Source organism: Tamandua tetradactyla, chromosome 5, assembly GCF_023851605.1.
Source record: "Tamandua tetradactyla isolate mTamTet1 chromosome 5, mTamTet1.pri, whole genome shotgun sequence".
NCBI classification, from domain to species: Eukaryota; Metazoa; Chordata; class Mammalia; order Pilosa; family Myrmecophagidae; genus Tamandua; species Tamandua tetradactyla.
In genome coordinates this window covers 70,655,235-70,672,090 of record NC_135331.1, presented here as the reverse complement: position 1 = coordinate 70,672,090, position 16,856 = coordinate 70,655,235, and the positions used below count along the sequence as shown (strand labels likewise).

Sequence of the window (16,856 nt, the reverse complement as noted above, 5' to 3'; positions counted from 1 at the left end):
TTGTTCCTATTGAAAGAATCTTGAATACAAACATCTTATACAAAATACATTAGACAGTAAATTATTGTGCTTACCATATAAAATTTCCAGCAATTTATGTTTCCACCTAAATATTTGGAGCTCAATTCACCTACTATAGAAAAATAAAAACTTGGATTAGTCCCACTACATTTGAGTACTGTCTTATTACAAGTAAAGAGAGTTGATCTTCAGGAAGAAAAATTTCTTTCTCAAAAAAATTCTTTGCTGATAATTTTAAGACTTTCTTAAGGAAAACTGGGACCTACAAAGAGTAGCATTTGTTTGTGGGTATGTAACTATATAGCAAATAATATGGACTATGGATATACAGAAGGAAGAAGCTTTTGATTAAAATATTCCAGCAGCTTCTTGAGAGAGGTAGAAAAGGAACTGAATCTTGAAGATTGGATAATATGAAGACCCAATGAATATTTGGTTTGTTTTATTCACTTACTAAAACAAACGTATATTGACTACCTATTACATTTCCCATACTGAATTAGGAAAAAGTAGATCCAATGTTGGTGCCACCTAAGCCAAGTTAAGAGCTTGACTTTTTTTTTTGTACATGGGCAGGCACTAGGAAGTGAGCCAGGGTCTCTGGCATGGCAGGTGAGAACTCTACCTGCTGAGCCACCGTGGCCCGCCCAAGAGCTTGACATCTTTACAAATAAAACTTTCTTCTATTTTCAAAAGATATTAATATCCTTATATTATTTTTCACTTCAAACTAACAAAATATGCCCCTATTTACCAATACATGCATTTTTACTATATAATAAGGAATAAAGGAAATACTGCTCTTTTATTAGTCTGCTTTAACAAAAGGCTTTGCCCCTTCTGTAACCTTTTCCTCGTTTAATTTGAGGCAATTTGGTGTAGTGGAAAAGAGCCCTTGTCTGGAAATCGGGTCTGATACAGTGCAAGTTCTAACATTAACTAATTATTTACTCCTGGGCAAGTTATCCCCTGGAGGAGCTTCAACTAGAAAATAAAGAGTGACTGGAATAAAGTGTTTGAGAAGATCTATTCATAGAGCTTATTTTAGCACTAAAATCTCCTATTTTTAGGCATATTCAAAAATGATGTCATAAACTTTAAGAAAAAAGAAGCGTAATTATAAATTGCATCGTAGAGATAAATTCCATAAACTAAACCGTCCCATCTAAACTCAACATTTGTACACCACAACACTCTCTCAAACCAGTACACTTCCTTTCGCTAACGAGCTCTTCCTGATAGTGATTCAAATGCATACATCTTCTCCCCCTAAACCTGTTCTACCTTAAATCAGAAAGGAGTTTGGGGGCATTGCTAGATAGGCTTCACCGTCTTTAGACAGAGTGACATTCCACTATCAATCTACCATAATAAATAGGCTGTTTGGTTTTCAAATGTCCCCAAACATCCCAGACTAGAGATTGTACTGCATGTGTATTTATCTACATCCACTCAGCTTCACCTACTTTGTAAATTAAGAAGTTACTATGTGTCAACCTTTTCAACTACATGAAAATACCACTGCTCTGAGTGGCTATTCTTTGCAGAAGAAATGGAAAATTTCAGAAGGTAAAAAAGTTGAAACAGTTTATACCTACTCTAATATATTGCTGACTTAGGAACTCTTAGATGCAAAAAACTAGCCTTTGCTTTAGTTAGCTCAAGACCCACTCACTCTCCATTGCATCAAGAATAGTATTCATATCATCAACTGAGAAAATAAAAAGGCACCCATCTCTATGCTATATGACACGTCATGCTGAGATGTATCACTCTGAATAAAAGTGTTTGCATATGTTATGCCGTAATACCATTACCTTTTCAGAGCTAGAGAGGGCTGAAAATAACTTGCCGCAACTGTACCTGCACACATGCCCCCATAATACGCCGTCTTTTGTTATCAACCATCCTCCCCCTCAGAACACCTCAAGACCCCATCACAGCTCTGATCTAATTAGCAAAAGGGAAAGTACGTAGTCATGCTGAGAATAACTATTTTGAACAAACTAGCCTAAGATATTTAGAAGTTGCCCCTAAAGTAATATTATTCTGAGAACTTGACGGTAAACTCCAGCCCTCCTCTCAAGGCTCTCGAGCCCTTAGATCAAAGGCTAGATTAATAAATTTTTGTCTTGAGAGACTCAATACTTTGGCAGTCTCACTTTCAGTGTTGGAAATTCATATTATTATTTTACTTCAACCACCTCATTTGGAGTCACAGCTTGGCCCTCAAAGCTCACGGTTTTTATGCAGCAACTCTAAGGGTGACTTCAACCTTCTCAATAAAAAAATCTACCTTATATATATGACTAAGATCACAGCCAGTTTAAAGTACATCTTGGAAAGAAGTTCTCACTATCAAATTGTTCTGAGAGAATGGGCTTTTCTTTTCTCTGAGAAAAAAAACTAAAGCGGTAATCAAACTAAATCACTTCCAAACCTCTCCCCTGCATCACCAACAAACTTCTCTAATAGGGAAGAATGTCATGGTGCTCTCTGACCTTGATGATATCCTGGAAAGGGACCGATTCAAGCCCTTGGCTCTGAAGAAGTTGAAGACTTGCACAGCAGCAGAAAGGTCTCTTTTGGGACAGTTGGCAGGGCTATTGACACAAACACAGGCCTGTGTAGAAAGCCTGACACACGCAGCATCTTTCTTAGTGAAGCAGCAAAGGCTGAGGAGGTGCCAACTTCACAGGTCTTCCATCTGTGCAGAGAACACCAAGACTTCCCATCCAATTCAAGTTGTACTTGGCAGTGAAATGTTCACCACCTCAAAGATACCAATGGCCTGTATGGCTTCCAAAGGGGACTCACCAGAAGGAAATGTTTCTTTGGTGTAATTAGTCTACTCTCAAAGGATAAAATCTGGAATGGGCTGCGCCGAAAGATGGAAGGAGATTTTTTTACCAACCACAGGCTCAAGGAAAATGGTGCACCTTTGGCCCCTAAAGCCCTTCCGTGGACTCAGGGGTTCACAAACCACAGGTTAAGATCTCTGCAGTACTCCTTCACTTTACATGGTGCTTGCGATTGTAACAACCCCTTTTTTCTTGTTGCATTGGAACAAGCAGGAGACATTTACTGTTTCCCGCACTTAAAGCCAAAAATAGCACCCAAAATGTTAGAGTCAGTTATGGTACCTCCATAAACCACATGATGGCAAATCAAGCTTAAAACTTGTCAATTCAGTGTGTTCAGACTCTTGTCAAATTAGTGGATACCTTCCTTCTTTGTGCCAATATTGTATTTGACATTCATACACATAATATTTATTGAACACTAGTAACTACATGTCAGACACTGTGCTATATGTTAAGCATATACTAATAAACAAAATAGACATCGTCCTGTCTTCAAGGAACATATATTCTAGCAGAGAATATTTACTAGGGAAAGCTTAGACTACATGTAATTAAAACTAGGTCCCACTTGTCAATCTGTTTTTCTTCCACAGTGTCATCAAAGTACGCTACAAAAAGCAGCTCAATAAGTATTTGTTAAATCTGTTAATCAATCAAATTGAGTGAGTCTAATATGAAACTCAAACCTGTCGACATGAGACCATTTTGGCATAATTACTTAGTTATTAAAAAATTTTGTGCTTATGCATTTTTTCTGTGTATGTGTGTATGTGTGTTTTAAGTTCATGGTTGTGGAAAATTTTTGAGCTTCAGTTGAGTTTGGAATTCGACAGAATATTTGGAGAAGGTTGCATATTTCTAATAGAGTCTTTTGGGCCATTTGTTTCTGTCTTGGCTATGAGCTTCTTAAAGCAACGCACCAGGAAGCTAAGGGATCTTTCCACACTGACCAGAGGTTGAGGCAGGATGAACTATCACTGAACATAAGTTGAACACTTATACTACTAACACAGACTACGTTTTCTCTCCTGTTTTTTTTTTGTTGTTGTTGTTGTTGTTATTGTTTTATTTCTTGATATTATAAAACATTCCAATATCAGTCATTTACATGGTAAAAATTTATATCTCAACCTCAGAATTAAAGTAAAATCTTCAAAATGAAATTATAGCCAAAGTAAAATCAAGGAACAAGAAACTTATTTTTATTATCTTTAACAAAACACCTGAATTGTCTGGAGAAGAAAAATGTGTTTGCACTAACAATTTGCTCCCATGCAAAAATTTTTTCCATAGAAAGAAACAAAATAGAAATACTATATAAGCATTTCTCTTAATGGCCTATATTTATAGCCTATTTATTTATTTATTTGGGTCTGACAGGCAGAAAGTTTATACACAATTTGGGTAGGGGGGGTGTCTGAAAGCCGCTCAGGCTGTATGGATATTTAGATCAGGAAAAATTTCAGAGTCATCAAATCCACTCACCCAAAAATAGTTCCCCATGAATTTGCCATGTATTAAGCTTAAATCCCCGCACCCTCCCCCCACCCCTGGCTTGGCATTGAGACTGTAGTCATTCCTAGATCACATACAAAAAAAAAAAGAAAATGAAAATTATCTGGAAGTGTTTGACTCACTAATTGGTGGCTTCTGTAGACATTAGTTTGAGACATTTCAGTCTCCTTGAAAAGATGAAAGCAGAATCGTGAAGGAGTAAGAAGGAGGGAGAGGTAAGCTCTGAGGAGGAAAGGTAACCAGACTGCTTGGGAATAATGGGAACTGGGGCCGAGCAGAAGGACCTTAGAAAAGGCCATGGACATCTGGATGTACCCTTGCCGAGGAAGTAAGCAGGAGAGAAAAAAGGCCACATAGAGCAAGAGAGAGGATCTGGCCTCACATTCAGGAGAGTCAAGCGCTAGTTCTAAAGCTACAGCTCAAGTCCGGATAAGTCACTTTATTGCTGTGTTAGTCACCTCCTAACACAATAACACCGAGTAGCAAGTCTCTCTAAAACTCAGTGACTTGCAACGATAAGCAGGTTGGCCTGGGTTTGACTGGGTGGGCTTAGCTCGGCTTGGCTTCAAGTTGCAGGGCGACCCAAGGTGTCCCTTAGCTCTCTCGTCCTCCCTGGACCAGCGGCCACCTAATGTATGGTCACCTTATGGCCAAAGTCAGAATTCCAAGAGGGAAAGTCAAACCATATAAGCCTGTTCACTCCATGCTTGCCAGCATCCCATTAGACAAGCCATGTGGTCAAGCCCAAGGGCAAGGGAGAAATCGCCATATTCTTCCCATTACAAAACCTTGGTGTGAAGATGACATTGCCACAGAAAGGTGAAAAATTAAGACCAACAATTCAATCAACCACTACTGCTCTAGACCTTAGCTTCTGCTTCTGTGGGATGAGAAATTTGGACTACGTCAATGTTTCTCACATACTGGTCGAGTGACAAACTGCATCAGAGTCCCTTGGGAAAACACTGAAACTATTAGACTTCCAGAGTTGAGCGTGGTCAAAATATTTTTTTATTTTAATGTTCCCATGTGATTATGATGCATAATCCCTGAGCTAGAGTATCTTTAAAACCATTTCCAATTTTTTTTTTAATTTTCATGACCAACTTTGCCAAACAAATTATCTGGGGCTGCCTATGTGCAAAGAAAGACAGAGCATTGAGTGGCCAGCACAGGTGATTCTGCCTACCGGAGTGCAACTGATACACTTCATAAGACCCAGCTTCTCCCTTCAGTCTTCCTACTAACAGATGACCTCCAGTAAGTTAGTAACCTCTGCTTCCCATGATTAAACATCAGTAACTGCTCTCCCCTCCTTACCTAAATGTGGGTCACATTTTACTGCCCACCTCCCAAAGCAAACTTCTTTGTCTGTTTCAAATCCTTTCCTGAATTTTTACATCTGGAAAACAATGGACATCAAAATATTTTTTAGTGACTTGCCTGCAGAGATTTGTGCTTTAAGCTAGGTGATATTAAAATTTCCATTTTATGAATCCCCATATTTTTCAATTAGAAAACAGGTTAAAGAAGATGCGTCCAAATTAAGATGAGAGGAGGAAAAAAAAGAGCTTCCTTTCCTGGGTCTTGAAAAAGATAAATGTAGAAGTGAATTTCTCATCTAATTATTCATTCCTGTTTATATATTCTTTAATGATATGTTTCCATGGTTACCAGCGTTGTTAAATGCTGCCTGTGTTTCATTTTGCTTTGATGCTATTTGAGGTATTCTGCCAGTATGAGAGGTTCACTTTTAAATGAAGGATGTAATTGAGGCATGTATTTGATCCAAGGTTGACTGTTCCTGTGAAGGAGATAGTGACCGTGACATTATTTGCTGGTTGTTATGTGGTTGGTCTATTGCTAGTCTGTGAATGCTCCAGGCACTAGGAAAGAAAGAAGAAAAGAAGAGAGAGAGGGAGGGAGAAATCTGAACCATATATAAATGTATATATATATATATTCCAGTTCTATCACATGTATTAGGTGACACTGAGTTAGCCAGGCTGTCAGGTAGGTGAGGTTTGCTTTCTAAAACCTGCCCCCACCCTGCTTACTCCCCACTTCGTCCCTCCTCCTCCACCCCACAAGTACATTCTGAGCGCTGAAGCCTTCTGTCGAAATTGAGTCAAATAGCCATTCAATTACTTCACCTCGATGTGGACGTCAGGGTGCCCTGTCTCCAGAGGGTATTTGCCTTTGAAGCCCAAACTATGTGAAATAACCAATTTAGTCCCAAGCTAAGAAAATGTCAGTCGTCCAGATCAGACTGGAACAGGAACTTAGGGCAGCAGAGTCTGCCAGCCCCTCGGAATGTGTCCTGCAGGGGGCGACCTCCTTCACTTCTTGAGTTAAGTTCATTAGAAAACAGTGACATCATATCAGGCAGGAATATTAATCCTCAGCCACTCCTGGCCACTCTTGACTTTGTACGCTCACCCAGAAATGTAATACATATTTTAAATGGTGCTGGTTTGGTTTTGCAGTCTTGTCAGTAGCTGATGGAGGGGCCCCACACCATTTAAATGGAATCAGCCTTTCCTTTCCTTTCTTTTCCCTCCTAAAAAGCTTTCTGGGTTTCTGACAGTTCTTGGGAGAGAAAAAAAGTAACCTCTATATTTCTTTTCATTTTCTTTCATTGGAGAATAATATGGGTTGAGAAATTTGGGGCAATCTGGGCTTTCTCTTACTTGAACAAATTTAGGTCTAACTATTTGATTCTCAGCAACCCTGCAGCTATTTTGTTGGGTTGCCATGAGGTTATTCTGTTTACCTAGTGGCCTTGCTTTCCACTTTAAATTTACAAAATGTTGATTCCTTCTCTGTTTTTGTTTGCAGCTGAATATGGAAAGTTGTTATGAGCAAAACCAAATTTAGAGTTTTATGGTCATCTTTTATATTTCCCATAGATTTTTATGGGTTATTGATTTAAAAGCATAGAGAAAAATTAAGTTCACTCTTTTTTAGAAGTTGGAGATGTGGAATAACTATTCCATGAAATCACAAGAATTTTTAAGCTGTGTTCACCCAGGTGTAAGATAATCTGTAGAGTTCAACGTTTGTAATATTTTTTATTTATATTCAGCCATCATTTTGATGGTATTGCATACTAATTAGCAATAAATTCACCTCTTTCCTTGAATTCATATAATTGTATTTTCCTCACTAAATTTTCAAAGTCTGCCTACTCTACCTGTACTATAGTTGAATCATTTTCTTTTACATGATAATTTTCCCTCTTCCAAATAATGAGAACTTGGCATTTCAAATGTCAACCTTTAACATGTGGCATGATTTAGTTTTTCTCTGGATCATAAAATAACTGTTAAACTCACCTATTTTAATCCAAAAACAGTAGTGCAGCTATTATATACGATGCATCTAAACAGGAGTCAAGAACTAGAAGAGACAATGACCTCTTGAAAAACCTCAGGACTATTCCAAGCCCAAACTTAAAGGGATGGAAAGCATCATAATTGACATGGCACTTCTTCATTTTATTCATTTTCATTAGGTGGGGATTGGCTTGCTCTAACATTCAGGTATAACATATAAATCAGAGATATAGCTGGAGAGTGGGCACCAATATCTAGGATGTATAGTGTCAGATCTCTTGAAATAGCACTTTGTTTCATTTCATTTAATATCAATTGAAGTTGGGGTTTGTTGTCACAGAGCACACAGAAGTATGTGCATGTATGTCACACATTGACAAGTCCATCACATTTCTCACAGAAGCTATTATCCACCACCCCACCTCTACCTCTGGGCTATATTAATATAACAGTGAGTTGATGGAGGAAATGAAAGAGGCCATCTGTCCCATAATATCATCCTCATCCAATCTGTTGCCTTCTAAAATATCAAATCAGGGTGGACCACGGTGGCTCAGCAAGCAAGAATGCCTGCCTGCCATGCCAGAGGACCCGGGTTCGATTCCCGGTGCCTGTCCATGTTAAAAATAAATAAATAAATAAATAAATAAATAAAATAAAATATCAAATCATCCAGGAGTGATCACATCCTGGTAGAGATTAATTGCAGACAAATGAGAGAAAGAAGAAAGAAAAAGAAGTATCTAGTTGCCAAACAAAGCTGCAACTTGAAGCAGAAAATAAATTATGGGGAAGGAGGAGAATACCAAAGACAAACTTCAAGTAATAAAGAAATGTTTCTACAGGGCACAGTAGTCCCTTCTATCAGATTTCATTGAAACCATCATCCCTTCCTGGCCTCCACACCACCAGTGGCTGGAGCTACTGGCCTCCAAGATGGAAGAGTTCCCTTTTTGGAAGCTTCCAATAGAACTTTCCTCCATCTGGAGATCTATGCAAGAACACTTTATATATTTGGAACCTTATCTTAGTGCTATAGGGCTGTAGGGCTGATTTTTGAGTCAGAGTGGCATAATAGTTCAGAACAGGAGACTCTGACTAAGGTAGAAAAATTCAAATCCCAGCTCTGCCATGTAGTAGATATGTGAACTGTGACATGTTGTCAAACCTCTATAAAGGTTGCTTCCTCATCTGTAAAATAATGGCAACTTTCCAGTGCGGTTTTAAGAAATAAAACAGAATAATTTACCAACAGCCATTAGCCAATGCACAGTGAACATTCATGCAGCTAAGAAATGAAAATTTTAAAGATTTATCAATGAACTAGATAAGGTCCATGTGGGCTGAGTCCAAGAGTTTATTGCTAGCTGATGGCAGAAAGATAGTCCCTGCAACTTAAGTCTTTCCTCAAATTAAACATCCTCAAATTCTTCTCCAATATATACTTCAAGGGTATCCCTGACTTTTCCACTCAAAGTCACCTCGCTTAGTAGCCCAAGAGAGAAAGCAAATGCTTGTTGGTAATGGCAGCACAAGTCTGGGAACCAGGTCATTGGGTTCTTGTTCCAGCCCTGCCATCAATTAGCTGTGTGCACATAAGCTGTACCTCAATCTAAATCACCAATCAAGAAATAAAATGAGAAAACAACACGCAGTTGGGAAAAGGAGTACAGGATACCTCCCTTCTGTGACTAAATGAAGTACAGAAATGAAATACACTAGGACAAAAAAACGTTCCAAATTGTGTTGTTGCCACTGAACACAGAGACTAAAGCTCATTAGTAATACCCAGTTGTGTTTATGAAATAATTGTAGGTAAAGTAGCCATTTATCCCTGTGATACCTTTTTTTGTGATTCATCTTAAGTCATCAAGAACAAATGCTCTGTAGCATCCTAAAGATCTGGAGGCTGCAGAAACCCACACTCATAACTCTGAGTTATATCAGCTGGTTTTCTCTAATGTGCAAGCAAAAAATTATTCCGGGTCTTTAGAGCAAGAACATACTTTAAACCCTACTTATCAATTATATGTACTCTGCCATTAAATAAGCTAGACCAGCCCAAGCACATTGTTATTTAAACTCCCCTATCAAGAAGTCTTTCATTTAATTTTTATAAATGTTTCTTTTTGAGACAAATTTGCTAGGTGACAGCACATCCTAAACCTAGTGAACAGTCAGTGGACAAAACAGTCTTATGCCCAGTAGGTGTGAACGATGGATATTCTGGTTTTTGTAAGATTATTATTGTTAGGAGGGATCTGGATGGTTTGGGTTCACTGTGATCTATTTGTTCTTTATTAGTGTTGGGGTCAATACTAGTTGTCCTGGAAGCTAAGAATAAGATAGTCATGGAAAAATAAGAAAGATGGAGATAGTTGACTTTATACCTCCAGGAATTTATAACCTAATTAGGAGGATGAAAAGTCATTCTGTGTAGGAGAAAATATTGATTTAAGAAACTTAAGTTCTCATCTTGCTGTCCCCTCTAATTTTTTTTTTACCTCAAATGAATTACCACAACTCTCTCAGCCTCAGTTTCCTTGGTTATAAAGTTGAGTGCTTATAAAATAATTTCTTAGAACTCTTCCATCTCCATAGTTCTGTGTTAAAAGGCATGAAACTAGAATTTTGCTACAAAATATAAATAGTTGAAAATTAACACAGGGTAAATTTTAGGCATTAAGTGGCTGAAGTTATTAAGTTAATGAAAGTATCATACATAAACAAAAGCCTTGATGTTTAGCCAGTTTCAATATTTTTCTCCCTGAATATTTTCATCTAATATGTTAATGCATACAAAATGAATTGTTCCTAGCTCAATGCTTTTTCACTTATTCAGTCACTCAACAGATATTTATTAAATGTCATCTATGTAGATGATGCAAAGAATAATAACGCACAAACCCTATCCATAATAATTTTATAATCTGGTGAGGGAGAGATGATATGTGCACAAATAACTGTTTGCTGGAGACAAAGGGAGCACTATTGTCTCCACATGGAGGGCTCTAGAAGGTGGCATTTGAACTGGGCCTTGAAGAATTTAGATCTAACAAGATTTAGAAGAGCACACAGCTGTTCTTAAGCACACAATTTATCCCTTTTCCATCTCAAATACTTTTATTCAAGTTTAATCTAACAGAGTATGCGAGGTAGCCTCGAGCAGAAACAAAAGAAAAGGACATATATGCAAAAAGTAGGAGCCATTCAACCAACTTTCCCAATTTATGTGGGACTCCAGGAGAAAGCGTATGAACTCAGTTCTTTCTGGAACACAGGGACAAAGCCAACATCTTTCCTCCTGATGGTCTCCTTGGGTCCTACTCCCTAGCTAACCATAGCCCTGTCTCCTCAAGTCCTCAGCAGTTTGGGCACACCTTACTGGATAACAGCATCCAAAGTCTTATTTCAATTATCTACCACGTCAGGGATTGGGACCTGAACATGCCTTTTTGTGGGTTTCATGATTCAATCCCCAAATATCCCCAAGAATTAATATTTTCTTAAAATACGCTCCACGGTGAAGATCATTTTAATGAAATTGCAGAGTGCTTTAAAATCCAGAGAAAGCAGGCCAGCACAAATAAAGGACACTGAATAAGATCCTAAGATACTTGTGTTCTAACTACCAGCGGCAAGACGTAGGACCTCACCTCCACAGACCTCAGTTGCGTCACTTCTAAAACGAGGGGAAGCAGGACTGGTTTGGAAGGTTCCCCCTAATGCTAAAATTCGGTTATGCTGGTATCTATTCCAATACCCTACTTCAGTTTTGGAACAGTCTCAAGCATTTCGATTTTGGATTTAAAAGTTGCAACAGAGTGCAGTACAGAAATTATTTCTGTTCTAACATATCCATATCCTTCCTTTTTTTTTTTTAGCTCCCAAAATTATCCCCAACATTCTTCAAAAACTGGATGGATATAATTTACATTGCCCTTCTCAGAAAAGAACTATGTATAGCTATTCAATAAGCATATAGATATTCAAATATACCATATATATGTTCTCAAATTCTATAGCATGCACACACACTGTAAAACTAAATTAAGAACTGTGAACTTTAAATAACTGGTGTTTATTATGATTGTTTTTAAACAGAAAGGACTGCAAAAGAGAGAATATAGAAAAACCTACATAAAGTTCTGTTTAGCTGGGTACAAATAACCTGTTCGTACAATCTTTGTCCTTTCCAGACAACAAAAACAAAAATTAAAATATCTTTATTTAAACTGCATGAAGATATTTATAACATTCTCATCACTGGGTTGACAGACTTAATAGCAAAGCTGCCAAATATTCCCTCATATTAAAAACATATGGAGTTTTTGGTGAAGGTTGCTTCATAAAAGAACTCTAATAAACCCAGGATAATATTTGGCATTAAAAAGTTAATCACTAAGGCAGGGGCAAGCAATCATCTATTACATGTTTTATTCTGACATATAACATTACATTAAATAAAATATCAATCCTGGCTTTTGCATAAACGATACAGTGACTGGGTCTGGGGGGTAAGAATCAAAGAAAGATATTTAAGAAACTCTGCTCTTTAGGTGAATTCTAAATTTCAAGAAAACTGAAATATTCCAATTAAATGAATACATATTCAAAGGGATCAAATTTGAAAAAGATTGTCCCCAAAGTTTTATTTTCCCAATTTCCAGAAAATTCTTGTCATTATTCAAAACTGCATTGTTATTAGTATATGAAAAAAAGAACCACATGAACCACTGAAGATTAACATATCTCATCTTAATCATTTATAGTTTACAAGGATAGCACTGCTTTCTTTGAATTTAATAATTTTAACTCTGAAAATAAAACAACACAATCATGATATTCACCCACTAGTAGTAATACCTACCTCGATGGATTTCATAAGGATTAAACAAATAGCATATATAAGAATATTCAGCACACCGAACGGTTATTTTTTCTCTTAAAAGGAATAAGATATTTGTTTTATAATTATTTTGTTATAAACGAAAGGTTGTTATTTATCTCTTAAAATGCAGTTTTTCTTAACATTTTTTATATTGCACAAAGCTTAGTATATAAAAATGGATTATTGGAGGGATTCCAATATTCAATTATTATTACTCCTCTAATTGCTACAAAAAAATGACCTCAAAATTTCCTTTGCTTAAAACAATCAAAGTTGAAATCTCACTCACACTGGTTCTTCTTGATTGGTTCTCCCCCTGCCAGTGAGGTGGAAACCCACACTGTTTCCAACTTGTGGCTCCAGCCTTCTCCACCTCCTCAAGTTGGCTCTCTTCAGCCAGTTGATTGGGAAAGAAAGTGGAGACCACGCTGGCAGGGTTTTATGGGGCAGCCCTGCAGTAATTTATTATCACTTCCACCTGCCTTCATTGACCCAAACTCAGCCACATGGCCCCATTAAACTGCAAGGCAATCTAGAAAATGTCTAATGATGAGCCAACAGGCAAATTCATAATTTCCACATGCAAAAAAAGTGAAATATAACATTTAAGTCCTTAATTCTAAATTCTATAAAACTTAAAAACTGTACATCCTTAGAAAAGTCACTTAAAACATCTCCAAACCTCAGTAATTGGGTTGGAAAAAGCCTAAGGTCCCTTCCAGATCTAATCTTCTCAGTGAAGCAATTTACTGCAATTGTAGTCAACCCCAATAGTGAGAGCATTAGAGGAATGATTTGAAAATAATCTGTAATAATTTGATAACATTTTCTAATTAGGAGACACAGGACTTCCACTTATTAAGCCACTATCTCCAGGCACATCATTAAAAAGTTTACAATTTGCCCAAATCCTCCAACAAAAAGATAGAAAAGAAATTTACATAATCCATAATCACCCTGAAAATGTCTGAGATTTACAGTTTCTGCCACTTTTTATTCTGACCACATTGAGTGCTCTTCAAAATTCACCACAAAGACCCTTTTGGATTTACAACAGGAAGATGACTTTTTTTATTTCTATTTTGCTACTCCTTTCCCTCTCCTTTTATTGCTCCTCCTCTCCTCTTAATGGAGTATCTCTCTCTTCCTGTCTCTCCCAGTCTCTCTTGCTATGCAGTTACCCTGGCAAGTTGAAATCAGTAATAGAAAGCGATTCCTTTTACTTAGCTAAAGTACCAGAAGAAAGTTTTATATTGCCATTTGAAGAGGAAGTGAACAGCCCACATACACTCTTTGCTTTTACATAACTATAATGTATGCTTTAAAACTTGATAAATATGAAGGTAACAGTAGAGAGTGATTAGGGCCACCAGATGTATACACCTAAGTGCAAAGCTTCTCTTTGAGCAGCAGCATCAGAGAAAGCATAATTAATGGCCATGAACATTTAACAACAGAACACGTGGACAGTTCTCATTCTCTGCACGCCTTAGCCATGTATTGACATCCAAGGGACTCACACATAGGAAAAGAAAGATTCAGTTGCAGAATATTTATGTCAAATATAAAAATATCATTTGAAACCTGCCTCCAGTTTTTTCTGCAGCCTATTTTCTACAAACTGTAATTCCTTATCTGGTACCTTTCTCTATTCATTTTCAAAATCGAGGAAAATCTTTGATGATGAAAAGGAAATTAAAATATAGACTTTGTATTTAATGTCTATGATATTCTAGCTTAGGGGAGGTTTCAGTCAAATTTTTCAATTTGTAGATATGATGAAAGTCAAGTCCACGTTATTTAAATCACCTTATTACAGTCATAAAAGGAATGTCTAAAATTTTGGTGTCTAAAACAAAGTCACAAATTCCCATTATTTGAAGAAAGTACAAAGGCTAACATTTTTTTCTAGATTGTTTCACTAATGACTTATTCAGTAATGTACAAAAAATATTAAATATATATCATATAATATATATATATTCCTTTACAAGAGACATGTGAGACAGGTCCAAAACCTCAAGAATGTCCGTCCCCAGAAAAAATATATATTAATGCATGAAATCACAGCAGGATTTTCGTCCTCTGATGCAAGGGTAGTCTGCATTCTCATTTCTACTGTGTATTGTGATGTTTCTTTTTCAGGGTACAATAATTTCCTTGGAGGAAGCATCTCCATGGAGAATTCAATTCTTATTTGTACATATTCACTCTTTTCAGTCACCCACTTCCTTACTCATCCTCAGGATGGATTTCAGAAGCCATGAATAAACCCCACCCATCTCAGCTCATACCTTCCAGAGGCTAGGTGCTGTGAAGGCCTGAATGCAATGCCTTGAGCAAAAAACCCAGACTACAGATCCTTCACCGAGCAGATCAAGCTGCCACATGAAAACCACACTTCTTCTCACAAAGAAGCTGGTGTAGGTTCTTGGGCACGAGTCTCCCCATCCCTGCTGTGAAATGGTGCAGCAAAACTACTCTGCCAGCCGTCACTTAAGCTGCCAGTAGTTGGAAAAGGAAAGAGGTGATGAGAGTGTTTTCTTCCTTTCTGGCCTTGCAGGGATACTGCTAATTTCTTTCTGGAATAAATTGGAGGTTCAAATACCACCACTAAATTTTTTGGTTCAGAATTTAAAACAAAATACCTTCCACCAAGATATTTAGGGAGACCATCCAAGAAAGCTATTTAAGTGTTAGGAACCAAGAGCTTAGAAAAGGCAGTAATGTCAATGTTCCATGACGTTGGAACTCGGGTCCAAAATGAGTTCAACACGCAACACAGCACTCCACACACGTCTTATTTAGTCTGGAAGATCCATCACAGGATTAGGCTCCAGCAGTGAACATATGCAAGACCCAAGCTGGAGGAACTATTTCTCTAACTCAGTTTAAAGGATCTTTACTTTTGCTAGAAGACTAGGACCTTATGCCTAAACACTTTATTTGCGTTCTTAATCCACATCTCTGAATTCCAGATTGACTTCCTGAATTAGCCTTTCCACCTCTCCAATTCTCATCTAGGCCTTAGTATCCAGACAGAGCCCTCCATCACTATCCATTGCTAACCCATTTGAGGGCTGGCATCGGGTTCAGCCTCACGATCACATTCTTTGGTCTCCTTCCAGTTCCTTTAGCCTGGAAAGGATGATGGGTTAGGCAATGTAAGTTCTGTCATTCAGTCAGAAATGTGGCCCAGCATGACACTCTGAGTCCCAGAGAAATTCTTCATCCAGTCAATTCTTCAAAGCTGCTGTTTTACAGACTACTTAGATGATCATAGAGGCTGTTTGGAGTCACTGAGGAGTGGAGTAGATGATGAACAAGTTAAATTAGGCTCCAAGGAAAATCATCTCCTCATTGTCTTTAATATCAGTAGGAAACTTTTTTACAAAATACTGTGCAGGTGGTGTAATTCGTTGTTTGTTCAATGATTTTTTTCTGTTGAAAGCTGAAATCTAAATTTTTCCTTGCTGGTTATTGGCACTCTTAGTTGAGAAGGAAAAATTTCATTCCTATAAATAAATATGCATTTTTAATAGCATGCATTCATTCTATTGTCAGGAAAATGAGGCAACTATAGATGCTTCCACTTTTTATTCAACATTTCAGACCTCATTAGAAGGAAAAGTTGTAGGAAAGGAACAAATTCCTTTTAAATCTTCACATAACTTTATTTTTGGTCTGTTACAAATAGTAATGGTCCTATTTAAAACAGAAAGCTCAGGGTGCTGGCAGGGCATTACACGGATGCTACACGAGCAAAGATAACTTAATGAAATTCTTAAATAGCCAAATCCATTTTAAATGGCTCTTGAGGTCTGAAGGGAAAGGAAGCTTTGTTAGGAGGAAGTTGAGAAAAGTTTTTTCTTATCCCAATAGCTTTCCCAGTTATTAGAAGAAAAGATATATAGTTTATCATGCTATTTATAGAAAATGCTTTCATCTAGATATTTCAGTTTTTTAAAGAAAAGTTTCTCTGTACAAATTACTCACCAATGCCTGTTCATGAGTAAGTTAATAATAACATTAGACTTAAGAATTTGATTTTTTAGATCAAGTAAAAAAAATGACACCTTTGAAAACTGAATTTTTATTTTTATCTCAAAACATGCTCAATTTAGAAAAGCCTATTTACAAATTTTCTCCATTTAATTGATTTTCTTAATATGAAATAGTATTTCCAGAACTAATTAAAATTTCTTTCTAATGAATATTCAAGACCAAAAT

The 16,856-nt window shown here is 37.1% G+C and overlaps 1 protein-coding gene across 3 annotated transcripts in view; it reads left to right on the top strand.

The window, feature by feature from the left end:
- SPATA16 (spermatogenesis associated 16) overlaps positions 1 to 16,856 on the top strand; it is a 271,504-nt gene that overhangs the window by 157,473 nt on the left and 97,175 nt on the right. The gene's annotated exons all lie outside the window — the stretch shown is intronic.